The sequence below is a fragment of the Lepeophtheirus salmonis genome, chromosome 5 (genome assembly GCF_016086655.4).
Source record: "Lepeophtheirus salmonis chromosome 5, UVic_Lsal_1.4, whole genome shotgun sequence".
Taxonomy (NCBI): domain Eukaryota; kingdom Metazoa; phylum Arthropoda; class Copepoda; order Siphonostomatoida; family Caligidae; genus Lepeophtheirus; species Lepeophtheirus salmonis.
Window position 1 is genome coordinate 59,811,472 of NC_052135.2, and position 27,536 is coordinate 59,839,007.

Below are 27,536 nucleotides of genomic sequence, written 5' to 3' on the forward strand. Positions count from 1 at the left end.
ACAAAAACTGTAAATGAACTTCTTGAAAGTGTACGCTTAACCTTTAACCATACTTTATTTTTGATGCAATGTATTACTCGTGAGATATAGAGCACTAAAGATATCTACCAAAAAACGCTCAGAATTTTTACTTCACCTCATATTTGAAAGTTATTCTTTAACAAAAGATTTTACTTGTTTAGCTCTATAGCTGTCCGATGATTTGTTATATGCAATAGGATAATGCAGGTTGCCCCAGCATTATCAGAACCTAATTTTAGCACTGCAGCTAGGTAAGTAAAACACAAATACAAAAATTTAGCAAATTTTGTTATCTTAATTAAAAATAATGCTAATGGTTCTTCAGTTAGGTACAACAAATGCGTTGATTGCTGCATCTACAAAAGTAGTATATATCTTCATATCATACTAATCAAGGGATTTGTGATATTTTGTTACGACAATAAGTTCCAACTATGTGGATTTGGCGGTTTTTATTTCCTAGAGAAATAAGTATACTTTCTGTATATGGATTTCACCAAAAGATTCCTAAGTCAGACGGAGTAAATATAATACTATAATGTTTAATTATACTGAATCAGTGCAACTTCATCTAACCAATTAAAGGAACATAATATATATGTATATATATACATGTACTCAATACAATTTTGAGAGAAAAAATTCTAGCTTGTTTTTGTGTTGACAGGCCACATATATCATAAACAACCTCAATATAATAAAAGCAATTGATTTATTCCTAGATAATTATTCTACTAACTTTTTTTTATAGTTTTTCCATTATATTTTAGAGATATTAATTTTGTCAATTATATTTTTATATTGATATATATATATATATATAGTTGATTATTGATTCTATTCAGTAAGCTCATATTTGTTAAACATATATATACGTTTGTTAGTAGATATGATAACATTCATTTGGGAAATAATAATGACAATCAACAAATAATGTTCAAACTCAATAATTAACAATCTATTTTCAATAAAATATATGTGTATTGGTACATAACTTTCAAAGTATTTTATTATAAATGATTAAAAGGGGAAATCAAATGATGAATTTTACTTCTTTTTTTTCAAAAAAAAAAAGGTTTTATTTGTTGTCGAAAAACTTTTTATGATGAACAAAATATGTATTTATTGTGAATAATTTATTAAATCGTCTCACTGTTAAAAAAACACAAACAACTATATTATAGACAAAAGATAAAATTCCAACATATAAAGTTTGAAGTAGATCGTATATATATAAAAATAAAATAATACGATATAATATAAACTGGACTTTTAGTCGTTAATAGGTTAAACAAAGCCTATATGGTATATATTTAAATATTTTTTTAAATTTCTAAATTGTTTATCGACAAATAATCCAAACCTGATGTGCTCATAGAATTACCAAACGTTCTGTTCTTGTAAATTTTACATATACATAATCCTTTCAAAGATGGAGTTTGCTTTAAAATGGGATCGAGTTTTGGAAGGGATATCTATCTCGGGGGTATCTGCAGGGAGGGTAGACTGTAGGGGCTTTATTCCCCTCTCAAAGAACAAGGTATTTTTGCTTTCCACTATATATTTTTTTTCGTTGGGATGAAACATTTCTACAGCAAAATAGAAGTCAAATATTTTTTAAGGATTTTATTCTTAAAACATATCATTCGACCAAAATAAACAGCAGAGCAAAAATTTGAAATTTTTAAACTTTTTAGAAAAGCTCCTAAAAAGCCCCCCAGTATAATCCTGCAGAAGCCCCTGCTACTAGGCAGTCTTCTTTACAAAGCTCCAACCCGTAACAGCTTCCACAATTCAACATTCCTAAATGAGATGGAAAAAGGACTCAGCGACAATGGAAATATGTTTATCACTAAGTTCTATGGCTGCAATACACATTTGCTTCAACTCTTCAATCGAATGGAACTGTGCTCTCAAGTATCCTATATGATCTTTAGTCACATTTCTGATGAGGGCCTCCCTAAACAAATGATGACACAAATCATGAGTTTATACATCGTCAAGGAGACCCTCAACTTCATTTATAACTTCGCTAGGGGAAACTCCAAAAATTGCAAAGCATATCATAATTTTTTTTTAAAAATTATTTTTAAAGGTGAGAGACCATATTTCTGTAAAATTGACTTTTTTGCACCATCATAAATGAGCCCTTCCCTATTTCCTTAACCAGGTAATGCTCAAGCCATTAATCAATATTGGTTCTGGTCTTGATTGATCTTCCTCATAAAAAAATCCAGCTCAATTATTTTAAACCAATTTTCAGGATCCATCACCGAGAATTTTAGGAAACGTAGGACTGCTACGGCAAGAGTTAAGTTGCTGACCTCTTCTGCCACGTACTTCTGTGCAATCCAAGGGACATTGCCCACATGGTCTTGAACATAAGAATGATATTTTTTAGGAGGCATGATATCACGTCGGGGTAACCAAATGTTAAGAATTTATTCTTATAGATGAAAGAAACAGGTGAAACAAATTAATCCCATCCTAAACGTAGGATCAGAATAGACTAATAATTTTATGTTTTTTAGTGAATTTGTAATGAAATCAACAGTCTCCCACGTCATTATGAAACAACTTATTCATGGCAAGCAATTTATACGATCTCATTAAGAGATCAACCGACTTTCAGTCAGCTTTGACGTCTAAAGTTTTTTTGAGTATTTGATTATTTGACAACAAAAAAATCAATGACACTTTTTTTCAACTTCCCAACTCAAAAAGATTTATAATGACTGCCTTAAAAGGATCTCTGCTTATAAATTATATAGATAAATATATATGAATTTATGAGTAATCTTTAACTTTATCGAGATAAATGTTGTTGTTTTTTTCATATTGTAATACTGGGAAAATATACCATTTAAAGTGTTAATTTACATTTATATTCTGCTAAAAATTATTGTCGATTTCAATGAATAAATTATTCTTATTAACCCTTTGAATGTACTGCAAATTGCCCTTTAAGTAGCCAAAAATAGTCGTCTCACTTAACCAATCATAAATTGATTGATTTTATTTGAAAATGGTTACATCGAGGAAAATTCAAGTCTACTAAATCAAATAAAAATTTTAAACTGCAACTAAATTTTTTGATTACTTTGTAATCCCACAAACTTGAATACAAATCCTAAAATATGTTTATTAAATATTGGTTTTTATACATACCTATATGAAATAAAAAGTTAATTGGGATTTTGTCCATTTCTTGATTAGTGTTCAATATTACTTTTATTTTGACGCATCACAAATATACATCATTTTTGTATCTATCAAGATTAACAAGATATAAGTATGTTTTATACAGAACATGGAATTGCATTGAAAATCCTTCCTCCTTCATTTTTGAATATTCAAAAAAGATCCTTTTAGAATGAAATTTGAAAAATACACTCTTCATTTAAAAGACTTTTCATGATGTAAAAAAAAATTAATTAAAAGTTTTTACACTATTCGAACTAAAAGATAAACTAAAAAATTGAAGTTTTATAATAATATGAAAAATTAATTTGCAAAGAAAAAAATAACATAGCTACATTAATCCATTCATTGTACTCAATTGACTGTAAAAATGGTATTAAACAATGAAATCGTTCTTTATAATACATATTTAATTTTAAAATTAATTTTATCATTCTTTTGAAAGACAAAAAAAAAAAAAAAAAAGTTTGATAGTCAGGTAATAATTAATAATTAACAGCTGATATCATCCATTATATATAACTTTATACGTTTTAAATTATAGTGATTATTATATATGTTACATGTCAACACAAGAACGAGCTGGAATGATTTTTCTAAAAATTGAGTGTAGATGACATTTGTATTTTTCGAAGAATTATCCTCACTTTCTATCGAGAAATTATCTTTATTAAACCTGTGGGTGAGCTGCAAATTACACTACTTAAAGAGGGTAAAATTGATCCTCACAAAAAAGAATGATAATAATAGATTTGTTTGGAAAGGTGTAATATTACCGCTAAATAAGTCTCTTTAATCCTATTGAGATTCTAAACTATAGTTAAAATTGTGGGGTCGCTTAAGTCATCTCACAAATTAAAATAATAACTTATGATTGAGTAAAATGGACGGTCCCAAAACTTGTGGTAACATTTAAGGAAGAATTTTTCTGATTACACAGTTTTATTGACTAATCAAATGGCAGCTGAAACAAAAATGAACAAGTTTTGTTTTTATCCCGTGTCTCCAGTGTAAAATTTTTGGAGCAGCATTAAAAAAGGCAACGTGTCTACGATTCCTCAACGCCGGAGTTAGTGCGCTGAGAAGACAAAGACTAATAAATTTGGCATATTTATCTTGAGTGCTTATAGTATCAAGAAGTCCAATATAGCCCCATACAAGCAAAAAGAACAAAAACTTCTTCTGCAAGTATATGATTGACTCCTAGCTTCACTGAATGTAGCCCTCTCAAGTCTTGACCTCAACCCTATATACTTTACAGTTTAGTCTGTCCTAAAGAATAATGTCTGTCACATATATCATACCAATTTGGATTCGCTCAGAGGTGCCACTATAACAAACTGGTATGCCATGGCATTTATCGTTAAGAGATGCAAGTTTGTTCACCAGTGTGTCGTGGATGTTATTGTTTGTGAACGAAGACATATTGATTATAAAATATAGTATTTCGACATATCACAATTTGATTTTGAGTTTGTTATCTTGATTCCATAAAAATCGAGTCATCCTGCTTCAAGTTTTGGATGCCCATTCTCTATGTACTTAAAATATTGGGCTATATATGAATATTAGAAGTAAAAAAAAATAATTTGGATTTTCTTCTTTTTCCTGATTTTTATTCATGATTGTTTTTATGTTAATGCTCCACACAAATGCATGATGTACATTAGAGCAGTTTCATTTTCAACTTTTTCGAATTTTGATTACGGCTACTACAGAAAAGTTGTAAATTCAGATGAAAATTACCAATGACAAAATTGTATTGTCGTACGAGGTGATTTTTAGGTCGCATATCTCTATCAATTTATAGAAAAAGGCAAAAAACTCTATATTTAGTAATATAGACACAAAAAAAGATATTTTTAGTTATTTTCCATTAAACACATTTGAAAAACATTTATGTATCGTATAAAAATGATTTTTTTTTCAAGCAAAGTGCTTTAGAATAAAAAAAAGTTTGGAAAATTTGATGATCCGCGTATAGCGCCCATCCTTTTTTTCCACATTTTCATAACTTTTTTAATCTTATTCTGTCCTTTTGCTCCATAGTGTAGCTTTAGAAAAAAAACCTTTTTTTTAAGGGCTTCAGTAATGTCCATAATTAATAAATGCAAAATAATGATGAATGCTCTATTTTAATCTTTATGGAAGACACAAAGAACTTTTGTCTCCTTTCAAACTTTGAACTAGATGTGATACCTAAAGATGTAAGCTCGTATGGAAATGAAAATTTTGAACAGTTTATTGTCTGCCATAACATTGCTTTTTCGAACTAACCGTAATCGAAATTAGAAAAAGTTGAAAAACAAACCGCCCTAATGTACATAAAATTACTCAATACAATTTGAGCTGATGTAAGTGATATTTTTTTAATAAACAAATATTACAATGTATGTAGTGGGTGTTCCACAAACAACTTTTAGAGAGAACGATAAAAAAATAACTTAATCTCACAGACACAATAGAGCCATAAGTATTTTTTCTATATACATTAACAGGAGATTTTATATCGATTTATACATTAAGAGATTAATAATATATGCACATATGTACCGAAGTATTTATTAGTTATGAATCTAAACATTTTAACGGTATGACAAGTGAGGATTATTTAAGGTTCTACTCATGACGTTGATAAAGTCAAGTGTGTGGGAGATATTGTTGAACCTTGTATTTAGAGCAAGTCTGTGTAAACTTTTTAGTCAATGTAAAACATTAAAGACTGTAAATTTGAAAGGGTCGCAAGAACATTAAAGTGTTAAGTTATATTAATAATGTATAAAGGCCGAAATTTTGATTTTTTACTGGGAGATTTAACATAACAAATCAGCTGACGATTTTTATACTACACTAGTCCCTTAAAATTCTTGACAACATTGATTGGTTGAACTCAAATGATTTATTGTTAAGCTGCTTTGAACAACTCCCTACAATTAGTTAGTTAAATATTTATTACTGCTTGCCATACATAGATAAAATAAAATTGTACAAATATAAGACAACGAACACGACCACACAGCAGGGTAATTGTACTTTTACAGCAGATTCTAAAAGCTAGTTTACATTAAAATTTTGTTCAATAATATTTTTATTTTTTAAAATTTAATAAATTTTAAAATGCAGCAGTCTTCGTTTTCCTCATTCATTGCTTGATATCTCTCGTAAGATAATCAACTCCTACTTTAAGATAACGCATGCCCCATAGTTTAGGGAGAAAGGTGCTTGAGGATTGTAACATATTCGTTGTTTCTTTACATACAGAAAGATAGTGGGTCATCTTATATTTTTTTGTAACAAGTATACTCTTTTGTTTATCACGACAACTTAGTAAATTACGCGCCATCTTGTAGATAATGATTTTTTTTAAATTGCTCATATCCGATCGATGGGGATGGGAAAAACGGTTGGTTTGTGTGTTCTTTTTTTCTTTTTTGTTCATTATTTTATTTATCATAGTTAGAGTTGTATGAAATATGACCTAAACGGCGTGTGATACTTTCTTATGTTACAACTTTAATATTATTTCTTTATTTTCTAAATCGGTTATCAGTATTATTTGACACTTAAAAATAAAATATCAAAGGAGAAAGTGTATCCAAGAGTTTTTAGTAGGCATGGTACAGTATAGGGCTATACTGTGGTTCGGTTGTGTATGTTTTTAACTTCGATGCAGTACGTATATTTTAGGATCATATATTAGATATTACAAAATTTGTGTTATTATTTTTAATAACTCCTTATTTGATTTATCTATTATAAGTAACATGCATATATAAATAAATATAATCAAAAGGAATAAAATATTATCAAAAAGAAATAGAAAAAGAGATAATAATTTACAAAATGATGAAAAGTATCCAAGATGACGAAAACCCAGTGGTATGGTGGAAAGATAATTAAATACATTTTCGAATGTTTCTAAGTTAGCTTCACGATAACTCGCAACTACAGGAACATCTATATCAACCAAAATATTTTTTGGAAGGCTGGCGATATTGTGACTGCTAATCGGTCTGGTTCATAAGATGAAAATGTAAAAAAGTTCATCTTTTATTGAAAAAATATAAATTCATGAATGATAGTTTATTTAATCCGTTTATATTTTATACCAAATTTGTTTTTTTTGGAGAAGCTATGTATATTTTAGAATAATTTAGTCATGGAGTTTCAAGTCTAAGTCCCTGTTGGACTTCTAATAGAATTGAAGATGTAAACGGAGTATTTGCTGCATATGTACCCACTTGATAAGGACTGGGACTTGTTTTTATTGCCTTACTCTAATAGTTGTTTGCAGATATTTAAATTATACGTCATGACGGCAAAGTTACACTCCTTTAAAACCTTCTTGAAATTGTCCAAGTTGTTCAATTCATTTTGTATTCCTTTTATTTTTACATACTGGAAATTCATATTTTATACATCTTTAATCCTTGTGATGTTCATATAGCTGTGATAGAAGCATTATTTCTTATCATTGCTGTAATTTTTTTTAAATGCATACAAAAATTAATATATATATATTGAATTATAATATATTTTCCATACACTGATCTTAGCCCATAAAAATACTATGTATGTCAATGATGATCTTAATTCAGTAATATCATACATCTTGCTTTCTCCTCGCGCTCTCCGAAAATATCAACCCTACCTAAAGGCTAAGTACTAGTTAATTGTTGCTTTTGAAGAAAGAAATGATAAGAGAGTAAATACAGATTTATATGGGTTGTAATTATGTATATTTAATAATATATAAAATTAAAAACTCACATTTATTTTATTAAAGCTTTTTAGCTGGCCAAAAAAATGTACAATTATAATTTAATAATAGAGTATTATATTTTCAAAAGAGGTTGGAAGATACAATAAAGTTAATGACATTTACATATATTTAACCCATCGCAAAAATATGGTATTTGGACAAAAAGTGAATGTGATATTATTTAATTTTCATTATTTGGGTGACTATATTTGCACCAAAACGGAAGCTAAGACATTCAAATTTTGCTATAATCATTACCATAATTTAATCACTAGATTGGCGGTTTTAAAAAAAATTATGAATGCCTGTTATAAATACCAAATTTATTAAATGAATTAAACTGATAGTATCTTTTAGCAATGCAAAATATTCAAATTTCAGTGGTAAACTATGCATCTTGTTGGAATTTTATAATAAAGTTTACATATCAAGAATACAAGGTGGTCCAGATAAATTGGGAAAACCTTTAAAATCTTATAACGAACGAAGAAGATAGGGTAATTTTTTTTATTAGTTAAAAGCTATATTTAATACCATTCAATTATTTATAAAAAAATGAACCTCTTTTGATAACATTGGTCACACGACACCGGAACCTCTGACAGGCGCGGGTTACTTGGTGCGGAGCCACCTCTGTTATTATACAGCATATAGAGTTTTTCGGGGTATGACGAATGAGAATAGTTACAGCCCTCATGCTCGACCCTACCCCAGAGATAAAAATCGCATGGGGTCAGGTTTGAACTGTTTGCAGGCCAAAAACCCAAGCTCCAGAATTGAGCACATTTTGTGGCTAAGACGTCTCAATTTTTTTGGCCCTGTGGGCCGGTGTACTAAATTGTTGGAAGGTATCATTTCTATGTGTAAATTAAAAGTGCATAACCGGTACAATGACAAAGCTGCGAACGTGTTGCCCAGGCCTGCCAAAACTTCCTGATTCATGTGGCTGAGGTTTTCAAGAGATGTGGATCTCATTATAAATAATTGAATGTCATCAAATATAGCTTTCAAATAATATTAAAAAATATGGGTATAACCCATCTAGTTCGTTTGTTATAAGGGTATAGTTTTTTTCCAATTTTTTCCGGATCACCCTGTATATTACAATAGTATTGAACTAAAAGTTGTTGTATATTTGTACAAATATCTATTGAAGTAAGATATCTTGCATGGTATTAAAATAATCTATATATGTGTGTTTGTCTGTGATGTACGTCCCGCTTAAAAAACAATGATAAAAACATTTATTTGAAAAACGGAGACAGATTCAGACTTTAGCCATAAAAGTTGGTTATCATTTTTTATCACGTACTTTAAGTTATGTTTAATTAGGATCAGACCAGACTCCTAGGGTCTGGAGGGCCAGTTTCATTTTTCGCAATTTTTTTTTTTTTTCATAAAACAAAGTCAACTCTATGTGTCTCAAAGTTTTTTAAGGTATGGGTCGAAAATGTACCCACAAAAAAATTAAAAATCAAATAAATGAATTTTTGTAGTAACAGAAAAAGAAAGAATGTATATTAAATACGAATAAAAAAATAGGAATTACGATGCGGATGAGAGAGTTAACCTAAATTTGTATCTTCAATCTTCATATTGTTTGAAGAAGGAACAGGGTAAATTAATAATCACAATAAATGAATCACATGGTCAAGCATTTGCAAAAACTGTTTTTATATTTATCATAATCAGTATTTTCACATGGTCACATGATAATATGTTGCATTTTCAAGAGTGTCAAAAGGGGGTGCTGGTTTGAATGTATTTACATCAAATGGTCAGAAACAAGAAAAAGTTGTATGAAATAGAAATTTATCTATTATTTAATTACATTGATTAATCGGTATAGTTTAGAATTTTGAAAAAAATAATCTAAATGTATGTAAAATCTTCTTAATTTTTTAATTGGCTATCGTTATCGTTCGTGCTAGTTGTTATAATTATATTTGTTAAAAGCTAAGATGTTGGATACACACCACTGCAGATAATAGTCTGTTTTAAGTGGTCAAAATTTATCTAACTTTATAAGCTAGGAAATAAGAGCTTCCATTTTTTGCAAGTATAAGTGCTTACAAATGCAACACAGTAGACTTTTTTAGTCTTTAGCTTTTTGCACTGATGGTTTTCACTCGTTGCATTATTAAGTACTAAATGAATTCATTTTTCTTTGCAGTAATCCTATTTTTTCTTAAGAAATATATAGTTGTTTTTTTTTTGCAGAATCTCCATTCATAGTTATCCTCACAATTTAATTACACATATTTTTAATAATCGCTGTTGGACTCAGAGTAGAATTGAGGATAGCCATCGAAGCAATTCTTGTCAATGCCCTTTATTTCCTTCTCCCCCCTCATCCACCGTTACAGCTGATTGAAGCTTGTTTATTAGTGACTATTAAGCTGCTTTCCTCCAAAGCATTCTTCAAATGGTCAGGGTTACCACATGGATTTTCTTTTCCTTTAACATTCCCAAAATACATACTAAAATATTCATCAGTAGATATGTACTTTCTTTTCCATTTATGTGACGCCCTGAACTTTAGTTACACACGCTTGTTGCTACGTTGTTATTTTTTTAGAGTAAGATGATGTCGGAATGCGACTTTGATTTGCTGATAAGATTGTTCAAGCCACAATACGTGATTTCACACTGAATAAATCCATAGCATAATTTTTCTTCTGAAATATGGAAAAATATTTACTTTTGGTAATTATTTATTTTATAACATAATCAAAATCTCCATCCGTGCTTAGCCAAAAAAAAAAATCTCATTACTTCCACAAAGAAGTTGAAGGGTATTATGTTTTCCCCATTCTTTGTTTGCTGATTAAGTCACTGGGATTACAGCAAAAGTTACGGATCGATTTGGATCAAACTTGATACGAAGATTCTATATGATAGCAGTTAAAATCCATTAAATTTTTAAAGGTTAAGGTGAAACAACGTACAATATGTATAATTAACCATAACTTTAAAACAAATTGAGATACATTAATCAATTTGATTTTATGAGGAGGTTTTGCACTAAATCGAGTGTCTAATTTCTAGTTGTTGATTTTTTGGCATTTGGTATGTTCTCAACAATGTAATTTGTTTGGCTTTAATAATAGGATAAAATTATTTTCTTGTATGTCCTTTTCTTGTAGACTTAATTTATAGTTAAGAATTTTTTTATTAAAAAAGGCCTATATGATGATGAAGCCTCAAAGTAATTTGTTTTCCCTCTCCATACATACATAGTTATAGTATACATAATGTCATTTATTTTGAAAGATAAACAGAATTAAATTTGTCAAACTTATTAGAAATTTTGAAATATATAATAAATACACATCAATGAAATGAGGAAATTTAATATACTTATATATAATAATATACTATGTATATTTAAAAAAAAATAACTGAAAGAGTATACATATAAATAATAATGTATAAATAAGGCGTCTTATCTCAAAAAACAGGAATTTTTTTACCCAATACTTCAAGTAAAGAAGAAAAAAATAGCTTAAGAAAAATTGAAGTCAATTTTTTAATAAACATAATAATATATAAAATGTGGGAAGGATGATAAACCTTATTGGATGATGATGAGAAAGTGAGGAGGGGGGAATTATTATTAAATATAGCCTGATTCTTCGTTTTATTTTCTCCATTTTACTTATTCACATTTTTTTTTCTTCATCAATAATATTCAGCAGCGCTCTATTTAGCAGGCGTTGTTATTAATAATATTTCATGTTAATACATAAGTAAATAGCTCCGTACATGTACAAGGTGTCAATTTGATATTAATGAGAAAATTGAAAAAATAAAAATGAAAGAGATAATTTGCCGAAAGGTATACGTGACTCAAAATGAAGTGTTTTGACATAGATAGTTTAAATGTATGTTATACCTATAAATTTGAATAATCAAATTTGTTAGTTATACCTATATGTATAAAAGACGGGATGAAAAGTCCCGGACTTAACAAAGAAAACTCGGTGTTTTATCGTCCAAAATAGGATTGATTCATCAATATAATCTCCATCAAAAGCATCACTATCTTTTCTTATAAGACGCTTTATAGCTTAAGGTGAAAGCCATTTGAAGTTCAATTAATGTATTTTTGATATATTTTTATTGGACTTGTATCATAGCACTTTATTTTTTTCAAATGTGTCCATTTTTCCGTGATTTCGTCCTTCAAACGCTCTAATAACGCTTGATAATATTCATTGTTGATAGTATTTTGCATCTGAAGGTAGTCTATGAATATTATGGCATGTGCATTTCTAAATATATAAGTTATTACTTTTCCAATAGATTTCTGTGCTTCCGAAGGGAAGTGATGATTTCTATATTTCATCTATTTTCGATGACCTCACACCAAAAATTCGGTTTATTACATTTAAACATGGCTAAACACTTCCTTATAATTATTAGGACGTTTTTGTTTTGTTCAACAGTGAGCAAAGACGGCACTCACCCTGAACAAAGCTTCCTCATAGACAAATGTTCATGTAATATAAAGAAAACACGTTCTTTTGATATCTTTACGATGGCAGCTAAATCACAATATTTCACCTTTGGAATATCTAAAACGATTTTGTGGATGTTGTCTGTTGTTACCTCCCCATTTAGACATATATTGCGTTCTGCATCATCGGTGTCTCTACAACCACGTATTGAAATCCGTAAACCCACGTTTAATTGTTATTTATAATGGAGCAGAGTTTCTATAACACTTTTACATCCACTGATTAGCTTGAACGATATTTTTTACCATCAAGAAGCAGAGAAATAAAATAATAAAAAAGGTCAAAATAACTCACAAACTAAACAACAAATGGTCAGAAAATTCAGACAGCGATCTTTTGAAGGTTTTTACTACCTGAAAATAGAGGGAATTTAAAAAAAAAAAAAGTAATCTATGTGAAAAGCGTTAGTCTATTCAGCTTATATGCAATATAGTTATACAAATCGAGCACAACGTTTGCAAATCTTCCTTGTCACTCGATTAAAAAGTCCTATTTCTATAAAGTTTATTCCATGGAATGATTTTATTTAATTATTTATTTGTCAAACCGGAGAGTTTGACACATCAAAGTAGAGCAAATTATAACAAATTTTTACGCGTAATTTACGCTACAAGATCCAGAGGGCACTGTCTAGCAATTGTACTTGTAGACTTGGTGGAGCGAAATATCAATCTTCTCCTAATAGTAAAATTATCTTTAAATAATTTTAAAAAAAGACTCCCTTTAGGATAATCCTTTTTCTTCTCTTCTGACACGAAGTTACCTCGCTAACAATACAATAACCTATGAATTTTATATTCAGCTGTCGATTCTGTCGTCTTGCTTGATATGTCATGGTTATTTTATAGTTTATTCTTTTTGAAAAATAAACAGAGTAATAAGTTATACCATACTTATGTTCTGTATACTAGTCTGAGAGTATATAAGATATAAATATCAATTGGTATGATGGACTTATTTGGCGAAGTACCAGGTGATTTTGAGCTTTTTTAAATATTTCTTTTTGGAAGAAAGGTTGCCTGATTCTATAAAGGCAGCGACAGTGTCTGAGCTTATATTCTTTGTGTAATACTTAACATTGATTTATATAGCTTGTGTCGGTCCTTATTTCTACGGTTCAGTCAAGTCTTTGAACAGGTCCTTGGTACCCGTCCTTCGGACTGTCAGCAATAATTAAAAAAAAGAAGAAATAAAGTTAAGTGATGTCATCTAGGACCGAACTTTATAAGTTTTCGGACTGTTATGCAGAATTGAACTATGCCAGACCCAGACTGAGCTGGATGGGGTTGAAGTCTTGAGGCATAAATAAGGATTGATACAACAATACATTTGTTTATGTAGATATCATATGTTTAATGCGTTGTCTTAATATTTTTTTATGAAGGGAATAAAGACCATTGGTAAAGTAAACAAATTAGTTATTTGCCCAACTAAAATTATTATAAATACGTAGTCGTTATTATTTGAATGCATAAATAGTTTTTGCTTCAAAATACAAAAATAGATTACGCGTTCAAAGACTCCAATGCTTAACAAAATCAATTATTCTATATTTTAATGAGGATGAGCAGGATGAATTAATGACGATGATTGGATCCGCCACAAATGTTTCCATATCCCTTTCTCCTTACAAGGAACTCTTATATCAACCCTCAAGGTACAACTATTTCCCTCCTTTTGGTTACATTGAGTACCGAGATATTTCGAGGGAACTAGCTACGAACAATAAGCCCGATTAAAAAAAATAGTTTCATGCATAAATTTAAGTACATAAAATTTTGGGACTGTATTTATATACGGAGTGGTCCATTGAAATATGAGCACTTTGAATTTTAAACTTCAACCGCATATGATTAATCAATTAACACTAGAATTTCAACAAAATTAAAACTTAAAACTATAAGTATATGTGTGGCTGAGCTCCCTTAATCATTAAAGTAATCCCCTGGAGTTAAGATAATCCTAAGATTTAACAAAGAGGGGTTTGTTGGCTTTATTTTTGGTTCTATAGCTTTGGTTAAAAAAACAAAAAAAAACAGGCAAGAAGTCACCAGTCCCATTTCAACTCTCTTCTATTATATTTGACAAATTTTGTATGTTAAATTAAATAACTTTTAAAAAATATTGAATCTGGAAATAAATATATCTGTGTGTCTTATTTCATAATAAACGACCAATGTGCTGACGACAAACTACCCCTATTATAGGATAACTGATGTAGATTAAAAAAAATCACCGTATATCTGTATATCTGTTTTTATTTCTGGTTAAAAAGATAAAAATGTAGATAATATAATATTTTTTTATGTAAATACAAACATATTATTTTTTATAAAGATGTCGATAAGATGGAAGTGATTTTATAAACTTACATAGGTCACAACCATTCCATGCCCACCTGAATCAATGGAAAAATATAAATACAATGACTATATGGAAGAATCACAGAGTGTAGACAATCTTGTAGAAAGATGTCTTGCACTCTTATTTGAAAGATATCAAACTCTGCAAGAAGATGAAGAAGTTTGTGTTCCCAAATTTATTATTTGTACTAAAATGCAAAAAAATGGAGCAAGTTGTCCATTGAGCTAAGTCGTTCCATTTTTATTTTTTCTAGAATCGATAGTTTGACCAACTATCATATGGGTTAAACATTATAACAATACATTTACTCCCTGGAGGTCTTTATCTCTGGTTAGTTTTAAAAATATGCTCATTGCTTACAAAAATAATTCGAATGCGACGAATTAATGTACAGGACATTAGAAAGGGACAAGAAAATACATATATTATGCTTATAAAAATAGTTTTATGGTGTAATTAATATGTTTACCATTTAACAAAATCATACTCCACTTCTACAACTCAAGATTCAAAACTTTTATAATGGGAAGAGTAGTACATAGACTAATCTACAGCTGATTGAAAAATATAAGTATTAAATTTTTACGTTACTAGGATACGAAGGTGATGTGTATTTCTTTAAAGTAAGAACATTGTAATAAATTGGTATTTGTAGGATCGCAGCTTTTTGTCTATTCGAAACCTCGATTTTCAAAAAAATAATTAAAAATGCAGAAACTTATGTTTTCTTTTAAATTTTTGGTATGTTAAGGCGTAAGTTAAAGTATATTAACAAACTTTCAAATTCGGAAAATTCCCTGCTTTAAATCATAAAGAGTCACTGATTAAAAACAGCATTCTTAGTGATGGGATTTTCGTAGAGAAATATAGATGTTAGAAATTAAAAAAGAAAAAAAAAAACAGTTGGTGAGTTTATCCTTTGATAGATTATGCTGGTGTTATTAGCACATCACTAAAGCAGTAATTAATTTTAAATCCCCAATATAATATATCAGGACGCTGAGGCTTATAAAAGTATTGATTTTTGTGATGTAATAAGTCTTGTTACTGCTTTTTCCTTGCACTTTAAAAAAACCCTCCGTATACAAAGTATATGTTATATTCTAAGAATCGAGTCATGTATGAAGGAAGTAGTATAATTTATGATATTTTAATTACCGTGTAATATATTGATAAACAAATAAATCATATCTTTTTCCTATTTAGAAAAAGTCATTTGAAAATAAAAACCCCTCGAGCTTAAAACAACAAAAACAGACTTAAATAGTTCAAAGGCAGGTAATAGATAAAATGATATAATAGTACGTATGTAAATACAAAATATACATAAATCTCTAGGTCACCAGAGATTTGATAGGGGTCTTCCAACAGCAGTGGTTCTCAAAGCACTTTATCTAATGCTTACTACCAATGGAAATATCAAGCTCGCTTAGTATCAAGTCACATTGAATGATAGTTTCTTTCATATATATCAAACATAATTGTTGATTACATTTTTTAACAGATATATGTGGTGCGTCAAATTAAAAATAATCTTGAGTACTAATAAATAAAAACATTAAATCTAAATATATATGTTATTTCAACAAAAAAGCAAGCTAGAATGATTTTTTATCAAAATTGAGAATTGTTTACATTTGTATTCTTTGTCAAATTATCGTCCATTTCGATCAAAAACAATTCTTATTAGTTCTAAATAGTTTCTTTCATTTTTAAATGGAAAAAAAATTGGGGGTATATTGTTTTTAAACAATATACGCGTGTTTACATACATACTCCTATGTGGCTCGTCAACACAAAAGTGAGCACGAATTATCTTCAATTAGTAGAAACAAGAATTAATATTAGTAACCCTTTGGGAGTACTGCAAACTGGAATTAAAGCAGTCAAATTGATCATCCGAACCGCTATAAGTCTTTTAAATAAAATTAAGGCTTGAAGTTATTGCTAAAATTATTGGGTAACTTAATTTAAATTTGAATAGAAAGCCCATAATTGACTCAGATAAGTCTATGAAATATTGGGCAACATGTATATATTTTGACTTACGGTTTTTATTTATTCGTACTCAAATTTGTTTTTATATTGACGCACCACATATGTAGGTAATATTGTATACTGATACTTGAAGTAAATGGCAATAATGACGTCGACAAGTACGTACACACTTATGTATGAATATAAGGTATCTACATATTTCAGAATATAAGTATTACAGGCGGAAAACTCCCAGATAAGAATACAACTACTAGAGGAGGGGGGGGGATATTCCCATAGATGATGATGATGCTGTTATCATAATGACAGTATGATGCCGGATTTCTCTCTTTCTCTCTCTTCATCGTGTTCTTAGTAGTATGTAAAGAAGAAAGAAAGAGGAAGAAATGGAAGATAAGATAAGTATTTTTTCTCTATTTTTTTAGTGTATGTATGTATATATATAGCATAGCCCTTAGCTACAAAAGCTTGTATGCATACAAAATCTGTGCTTTTTATCGATGAGGGAAGAAAAAGAAAAAAGAAATGAGGGGGCTGCAGTAGCAATAACTACTACACTGATGAAGAGAATGTCTTCATTTAGTTATGACCTCAGGGTCGAATTTTATTATTATCTTAAGCTTGCTTATGTTGTTATCATCTACACATATACCATATAAATATATATGTACATACACAAGATGAAAGCTTACTGAATAAATCCCACCAAACAAGAGTGCTGTTCATCAGCTATTAATGGTTTATTTATACCATCATTTTTTTGTATCCTTCCCTCTAAGGGATATTTTTTAATGAAGTGATATAGATATTATTCATTAATACGAAATATCAAATGTATATACAGGGTGAGGGATATAAAATTTGGAAAATTTAAGGATAATGTACAGTACAATTCATTTACCAAACACAATTCAGTAATCTCTTGTTCTTACATATATGGGTTCATAGTGAAATCAATCACTTAAACCTGGCCGTGAACCTGTTACATGTCCTAATGAGGAACTCATTGTCCATGTTAGCGATTGCCTCGAGAATGGAAGCCTGCAAGTTGTCAAAAGTTACATGTTAATTGTACTCTGTCTCTCTAACACTCTCCAAGAAACCCCACACATAGTAGTCTGAAGGAATCAGATGTGGAGACTATGAGGCTCCTTTGCTCATGAAGTCTATATTGCTACTTTTGCTTTTAGAACGATCATGACTCTTCCTTGACGGTGTTTCCGACCCATCAGGCTCCTTGAAAGCCTAGGCAACTTCATATACATGGTAGATTCGTAAATCCAATAATCTTTTGAGGCTCCACCTGCCACAGAAGCCCATATTAATGTCCGTAGGGCGTTCATGTTTGGAAGACATCTAGAAGAGTTAGTATTGTTTATTATATATTTTTGTGGGCTGAATCGGATGAGAATACTTTCATAATCATAGATATCAAAATATTGAGGTTCAAACTTGTTTCAGATTTAAAATCCTCACCATGTATATACTTTGAACAGAATACGATTTTCTGCAGTTGAATCTGTTATGCAGAATATACAACTTGCCTCCAAAAACTGAAAGGAAGAATTTTAATTATATATTTGATAAAGATCATTCAATAATTAATTATTCATTAGATACTTAATACATCATAGAGTAATTATTTACTAGTTGATAAATATACATTCTGTAACCCAAATGTCCATAGTTTAATTACTTCTAAATACATATGAATAATTTAATAGATCAAAGTAAAATGTTAGCACTAACTAATAATTAGACTTAAAATGACTGATTTTAACTTGTACATAACATATATATATTCTTTGCGTATATTGTATACGTAATATAAGTATTTTGGTATGTAATTCATTAGTGATGAATTGAATTAATCATGAGAACAATTTTAAAATTATGAGGATTTGTGCGAATCCTTGTTAATTTTATGCTATTCATGCAAATCCTTGATAGCTTTCTTAAAAAATAAGTAAATCTTCTTTATTGTTGCCCCGATAACAATATGGTAATATCGGTATTTCGATACTTCTCAAATAATTATCGAAAACGCCAACTATGTTGTTAATTATAATTCACATACACTTATAGAGCCACCTATAGGATTTTTGTTTGGAGTAAGGAAAGGGACTTGCTTAGAAATTGGAAGACGTTATACAATACAACATTTATTCTTGCTTTTTATTTTTATAAAGAATATTTTCATGTCTTATTTTTTTTCTAAAGAAGTGTTTATCTCAAAAATTGGCTGGACAGCTTACAAGAATCGGTAGCAATATCAATTTATTATAGACATCAGTACTCCCTTATTGCTATTGTACTAGTAAACCGAAAAACACGAATTTTTACAAAGTGATTGTTTGTACATTTGTAAAGTTTTAAATCTTAAGAATTTTCGAAATGAAAAAAAAGAAAATTCTTATTATATTGGGGAAGCTCATGGAATTATGTGGACGAATGATGTGGTTTTTGACTCAAACTTACAGTTGATATAATACATCAAAACAGAGAAAGGATGTATATTTAAAAATCATGAAAATCCGATAAGCATAGAAAAGGAAACATTTGAGAATAACATAATTTCAATTCATGATGTTAAATAAGATGATATTTCTCAAAAATGTAGCTATTATTTACTTTGTAAAGGAAAGAAGCAATACACTATCTGCTAACTCCTTGGCCTATGAAAATGGGTTTATTTAAGAAATTATCTATTTTTACTGTTTGTAGAAAATATCTCCGTATTCTAAGTTTCAATGGCGAGTGGAAAAGCTATATACTGATTTCCACTTCAGTTGTTCATGCTTTTGCTGAATGTCCGTTTGTGTCGTTACTGAAGCAGTTTGTTGTATGAAACTTAGAAGGACATATAAAAACCTTTTCAAACAACACTTCTGTCTGAATTCTTTTCGGCCTCCCCAAAAATAAGTTAATTCTTTCGAACAAGACTAAATCAATAGGCGTTAGTATATTTTAGTCTAAGTCTTACGTTTCAAAAAAAAAGTTGACCTTGAAAGAAAAGATGGATGACATGGAGTTAAGGGACATACTTATTACAGCTGCGTCAAGATACATGGCTTTATATTAGAAAATTCCATCCATATAATACTGGATATTGTACGGTATTTTCTGTAGAACTCTATAAAATAATAAAAATTATAAATTACATTATCAAGATCTTCAATAGACATAAAATTAGGCAAATCCTAGGAACTTAGTTCTAATTTTTTGACTTTTTTTTTTTTTAGACTTTCTTTTTTATGTTGGTGTTTTTTTTTATTAATCTCATTTTTTATTGTTTATTTATTATATAGATATTTAGTCTACTTTTGTAACTACAAAGGTCTTTGTTTTTGGCAACTAATTTTAAACTAGAATGTGTATTTATAATTTCACTAAATTTTGTATATACTATATTGTAAAATAAAAACCTTTAAAAATAATAAAAAACAGAAACTAGAGCAGCGAAGCTGTCAGGTTTTTTTATAAGATTAGCTGTAAAGCACCAATGATGGAAAAGAAAGTGAAAACAAGTCGAGCTCCAACACGGACTAACACTAATATCTCTCCAACATTTCCTCAACGTTACTCTTCGTAATTTATCAACAAACAAACTCATTATTACATCTTATAGTTTAGATGTCGTCTTCTTAAGAACTAGAAATATTGATAACAGCTTCAGAAAATAAAAATAAAAACAATTTAGTTAGGGAATAAAAACCAAAACTAGAATGCTAAAAATGCTTAGTATTTACAACCTTATACATAAGAATCAACAAAATAAAATAATGAAAGAAATAGATAATTCCAGATTGTTATATTTGAAATGGAAGTTCTTCGATTAAAACTTTTAATTTACGTAAATCAACTGAGCGATTCTTTGAAACATACCCACAGAGTAAAAGTACATAGTATGGGGATCAAAATGCAAAAGTATTCACATTTAATTTGTGTGTTGAGGATTCAATTTTATTTTTTTAATAACAACACTGTTTTTAGAACAATAGATACTAATTAATTTGTAAAAAATCATAAAAAATATGACATTTTATATTTGTGATGTCAAATTGATTATCAAGTTCAAAAATATATATTAAGAGTAAAAAACAAATCTTCAAAAGGTGTTTTTTTGTAAATAGTTATTAATTATAAAATTTATTAGATTATAAAAAAGTCTTGAGTTTTAAGGTATAATAATAATGGGAACGTTTATTTATAATTGCCCTTTTGTAGAAAGCAAACGGCTCTCACATTCGTCACTTTTATCTATTCATCCTCATTTTTAATCTCATTTTTTTTATTCTTTTAGTATCGCGTTTTTCTAGCAATCCCACCCACGTGCTGTATAAAAATAGTCGTTACAGTAAAAATAACAAATGGAGGATCGAATTGTGGCAGTATTGACACTTAAATGAGGCATGAGCGTTGTTTACTTATATTAGTTTGTAAACAAAGGGTCAGAGATTTGTGCCATCTTCCAGCAAAATAATACAACTCACTAAATGACAATATACTATTTAATATAAAATATAGGTGTATGTTAGTTACATAGAAGACACTGTGAGAGTTTTGAATACATCAAGCTACATACTGTTGCGAATAATATATTTTATTTAAGTTGGAACTCCCCTCTTCAACAATTTTATATTTTGGTGGGAAATTGTATAATTTGCACATACAATTCAGAACTTGTGAAAAACACATATATGTGTAAAACGTACGTATCAAAAGATACATTGGTAGAAATCACACATTTGATGTCAACCCACCCACAACCACTTTTCAAAAGAGATACCTACTCTGTTTGTTTACTTATTTGTTTATCTATTCAGCCATTTTGTTTATGTATGTCTTGTAACGTCTTATCTCTGTCTTTCACCACTATTTTTCTTTATTCTTCCACATATTTATGCTCTATGTATGTTCAACATCGATTGAGAAACTTCACACACAATTCAGAGGTAGTGTTCGTAGCCTAGGAATAAAATAATATATCAAATGATATGAATAACTCTGGCACTGTTTTTGGGGGACTTTTTTTTACATAGCACCATCACTCATTCTAACTCTCCTATTTTTTGTTTGTTTGTTTGTTACTCCTTTCCTTTTCTATATGTTTGTGGTAGTGTTAGGTTTCGGTCTGAAAATCCTGGACCGGTCTCAGACCTTTATGGTGTTTTTTTGTAGAGCATATTAATTCAATCTATTAAAAAAGTTAACTCTGAACTTGTCTCAAAGAAAAAAAACCTCTAGAGCATCGATATGGATTTGTCTTTTAACCAATTGGTTTTAGTGGAAATTTGTGCCAGAGCGATTTTATAGATGACTTGTTGATGACAATTATGAACAATGACATAATATAACAACAGAATAGGTACTAAACAGAAATAAATTATTTTTCTAATTGATGGCTTTAGTAATATGTATCTTGCGTTTTAAAAGTGCAATTAGTTTACGCTAGATGGTGTTACAAAGATAAAATTTTATAGTAAAGAAACTCCTTATTAGATCCTAATTGTTTTACATAGTATTGTTTGAGCGCACATCAAAGAAGGGCACCTGCAAAGAGAAAATACGTCATAGTATACAGTTTTTCTTCCAAAAATGAGGAAACCACAAATTAACCAGTTAAATATGTTAATAGTGTTTGTGATTCTGATACTGTAAATGCCTATCAATATCCTAGTATTCTCAGTCTAACCAGTATTTTGGTTTCGTATATTCTTTGTCTATAATTTTGATGTCTAAGATGCATTACACTCTGGAAAGCCAATTGTTGAAAATTTGGATAAAAGGATGGAAATTGTGGTCATGTAAGCACTGTTTTGATTACCAAAGCGACAAAAATTAATCTTCAATTAACATCCATCATAAATAATTGATTTATTTTTTCTACACCTAAAATAAAGTTAAATGCGTTGCATAAATCATATTTGATATATCAAAATAGTTGAGAAAATCAGTAAATAGATTGAGACTTAAAAAACAAAAGGTTTATTTATTGAGATTGAAAAAATATTTCTGCAATTTTAAAGGGATTAAATTCCAGTCTACGATCTTTTATCGAAGTCTAGAGCGATTCGCTCTAGAAAAAGTTACTGCAGACCAAACAAGAAACAAAATGGGTTTCGGACCGAGACTCCGCACTAGTGTGTAGTAGTATGCCTATATAACCAAGAACTAGTCCCTTCCCTTTAGTCTTTTGACAGGAAGAATCAAATGTTTGATAAAATATTTCGGCCTATATATATAAATACATATTTATTTGTGATACCAACACATATTTGTACAACTTTTTTTATACATAAAAGTAACATATATTCTTATCAGAGTATAAGGAAAATAAATAATATTATTGTATAATATACATTAAATTTACAGTATGATCAAGGTACAAACGAAATAATAACGATGATATATATGTATATTGTATTTAGAGAGGACGACGGATGGATAGCAAAAAAAAAAAAAAAAAAAAAAAAAAAGGAGGAAAAAAATGAAAAGATGTTAATCATATCTTTAGATAGCTTCTATTCAAAAAAGGGGTGTTTGTTAATCTATTGATGATGTCATGTTCCGATTTTGTTTGTTATCATATCATATTCTCTTTCAGTACTCTAACATACATATATTATAATCAAAGAGAGTTTTCATCATTTTCACACAGAGTAGGTTCTACATACTAACATAAAATGTAACTATGTATAATTAATTCACCTAGTTTTAAGATTTCAAAAGCCCTGCTCAATGCCTCATCAGTGATACAGAATCAAAACGAAATGTTGCTCATAACTAAAAACAAATGCTCCTGGCTCCACAAAGTATGGTATAACCCATTCGGACATCTTTTTCAGGTTTTGTTTATTCACCACTCCAAAGATTGAAGGTTGAAAAATTGATAAAACTAGAAGTCGAAAACTCGGTGATGATGGAACATCTAATCTCAGAAACGCGGAGAGGGGAAAGTATTTCTCGTACTATTCATGGAATAAGGTATATCTCCCTATAGGAAATATATTTTTCCATGTTAATTAGATTAATATTTGTACATTTATAATTAATCTATATTTAAATGAAAAAAGTAGTGTTATGTTTGTTAATTAATTATACATGAAGTAATTTCTCTCAAAATTCGAATATACCTGTTGAACTATGTGATATATTTGAAAGCTGGTTATTTTGACCCTGAAGACCACGGGTAAGTAAAGAGAACACACTAGTTAAATAACTTACAATTATTTTAATACAAACTTAAGAATCACATAACTACAATATTAAATCCAAATTCTACGACTCTTGAAGAATTCAATGCAGTTGTAGGCCAGTCATTGTATGAATCTCAGCGATGAGCTATCTTTTGCACGATAAGATAAGTACAAATCTTCTTTAATTTAAGCTTTGAAATATTCAGTAGAGTATTTCTTTAATACTTACACTCCTGAGTTGAGTATTGGATTCGATTTTGTAGGTTTTCTCACTGATATCTAAATATTTTCAAAAGCTAGTGAGGTCCGAGGAATAGCTAGGCCACTCCATGCCTTTAATGTGCTTCTTCTTGAGCAACTAATTTTTTGCCAAAGCATATGTTTGAGGTCATTGTCCTTCTTACACCATTACACCAGTTGTCCCCAACCTTTTCTTACTGCGCACTGGGTAATGCTTGAATATTTTATTTTGGATCAGGGGGAGAAACAGTTGAAATAATAATAAAATTGAATTTAATGTGAGCCCATACGGCACTTTATTTGCAAATTGCCTCAAAACTACAATCATATTATAACATTAAGAAATGTTTCTAGAAATTTCAAGTCTGAAATTTATCACTGAGGCATATTTTTTGTGGTTTACAGCTGAAAATGGGCCAATTCGTCCCCTAAGACTACAAGAAGGTTAAATTAGCTACATATATAAATTTAGTTTTAATTATCATTTGTAGTCCGTAGTTACATTTTTATTTTGTCGTTGTTAATTTTACACAAGTATGCATTGTACCTTGAGATTTTTAGAAGAATAAAAAGTTATTCTGTTTGATATTTTTTTAGAAACATTGGTCCAAAGTATATTCTATATATAAGTTTGTACCGTGTGCAGAAAATTGCACTCCGAAATATTTGTATAGTAAAATTGCCCTCCAGAAAATTGCCAATTGAGAAAATGATCTGCAATTATACTACATTTGAGGTGATTAATCTACCCCTCTGTCCCATGTACAGATTGGTCTGACTCATCTAAGAACCCATTGATTATTTATAAGTTTGTTGATAATTTTCACAAATTTCATACCCCAGGCGTATGTCTAAAAAAACGTTATGACAGAAATTTAGCACATTTAAATTTGAGGACAAAGAAAGAATCCCCCTTAAGTAAAGTCCTACACAACCCTCAGCTGGTGTGTATCATATTGCCAATTATTGTACTAACCCATTATTGCCGCGACTGAAATTTTTTTTTCTCATTTCCTCACCTACTTCTAGTGAAATGATATTTTTTTTAAATAAAAAAGATTTATAGGTCTCAAAATTGATATAAATATTCCTTGACTATTCTTATAGTAGTAGAAAACATTAAAATATTGTCTACCTGTAAACAATATTGTCCAAATTAGATAAAATTTAATAACAGCTCTTTGTATTGAAATGAAAAAAAAGTTAAATAAAAAATTGTCAATTGAATAGACCAAGTAAATAATACGCGTCTCGGACAAATAATCGAGCTAAGTAGTGGTTTGTGATTAATTTAGTGCGTGTTCCAAGATTGTTGCAATCCAATATACTTCTAACTTGTTTGTCCTCAAAGGTGCCTCCAAAAGAACATTGGATCTCTGAATATATAGAGAAAGATGATGAATAAATAAATGAAAAATTCTCGTCTTATGTATCAGTCACGAAAGAGAAGAATGCTCCAAAATGTTATGCTCTTGGGTAGGTTTGCTTCAAAAAGTCTTAAAGTAATTTCTCCAGTACAATTGACCTTTAATGATCGTTTCATTAATTTGGTTTCGAATTATTGGGAAATTGGGCTGTTGAAATTAAACCTACACTAGAGGAGTTTTATAATGAAGTAATGAACATGATAAAAGAATTGTGGATCATGAAGAAAGACTATCCTTGCCTGATCTTCACTAAACTTTAAATATCTATATGAATATTATTGCTTCGAGTTTGTAATTTGTTACTTCGTTTTTAAAGGAATTATACAATTATTAATTGGATCTTTAGATCGATACACAAAATGTTTCTGAATGTGTATCTCATCTCCGAGGAAAATGGACTTTCTTCATGTATGTTATGATTTCTTAGTTTCATATATTATTAATGGTTAAAGGCTTCTTTGTATGCTCGAATATATTTTAATTACAACGGCCCAGTTATCTGAACAGTTGGCTTTTCAATTAGACTCTCACTCAAACAAGAGATGTGTTGAAAAAATATTATTCTTTGGATTCATCTCTTGCAAGAGATACTTTGGTTAAGAAATTCTCCTCAACATCTCAAAAATATCTTGATGAGATATCTGACAATACGGGAGTTCATCTTAAGCCCTGTCGAACGCAATTTGACAATACCAAAAGAATATTTAAGAATGTAGAAGAGATGTCAGGCATTTATGGCCAAAATATTGTACTTCAATTCTATTTACCACGTGGTTTAGCTAAAAAGTATGCTACATTAGTGTTTTTAATTAGTTTTAAATTTGAAGTGAACAAAAAAATACTTATTTATTTATCGTAAGAAGATATTTCGGCATCATTACTTTTTCTCATTCATAAACAGAAGGATAGAGATGATAAAAATAATCAATGTGTAAACATGGATTTTTTATCAAGTTTAAAAGAATTCAAACATATTTTGGATAGAGATAATGATCATTGAAACTATGTTTGCCAGGGACTCTTTCCGCTATCCCTAGAACATATAGTAAGGGTGGAGTCAAATTTTTAGCTCCTCTCAAGGAATATCCTAATTATTGCTACAGGATTAAATAATAATGAAGAAGTGAAATATTTTTGTGTCCATGCGGTAGAAATTTTTGGGGTTTAATTTGAGTGCTTATACTGAAGCTGAGACAGACAAAAAGCTAGTCATCGATCAGGAAACAAAAATCATTTTTAGAAAGTACATGTCATCTATTTGCCTTTGAGTCTTAGTATTTTATCAGTGATTTTATATACTAAATTGGTTATAAAGTAAACAACTAATAAGTCTTTACTTTTTAGCACAATAATGTGCATTTTATATATATATATATATTGTATAACTAATATTGATATTTTCTTAAAATTAATCTTAAATTGGAAAAAAAGGGGGGAAAAATTGTGCTATGAGTCTCAAATATTATCCAGGTCTTCCTAAAGTACTCTGATATAAAATTTAATTAAATAAAATAAAAGTATGCCTCAAAAAAAAAAAAAAAGTATTCTTACGTGTTGAGGCACATCATATTTTTAAGCAAATCTCATGAAGATAGGGACAAACTTACATTTTAGAGTACTTTTTATCTAAAGAAGAATAAAAAGTATATTATTTATTTTATCATTATCGTCATTAGCTAAATATAATTAAATATATATATAAATATAATGGAAGTACTAAATGTATAAGCTAGTTTGACTACAGGTGTGTTTAAACACACCATCGGCACTGTTGGGTTAAAATGGGTTGTTGACGCTTAGGGAA

At 29.3% G+C, this 27,536-nt stretch overlaps 1 pseudogene; it reads left to right on the forward strand.

The window, feature by feature from the left end:
- The first annotated feature begins 222 nt into the window (after nucleotides 1-222).
- LOC121117591 (acidic fibroblast growth factor intracellular-binding protein B-like) lies at nucleotides 223-27,000 on the forward strand (annotated as a pseudogene).
- The last annotated feature ends 536 nt before the right edge of the window (nucleotides 27,001-27,536 follow it).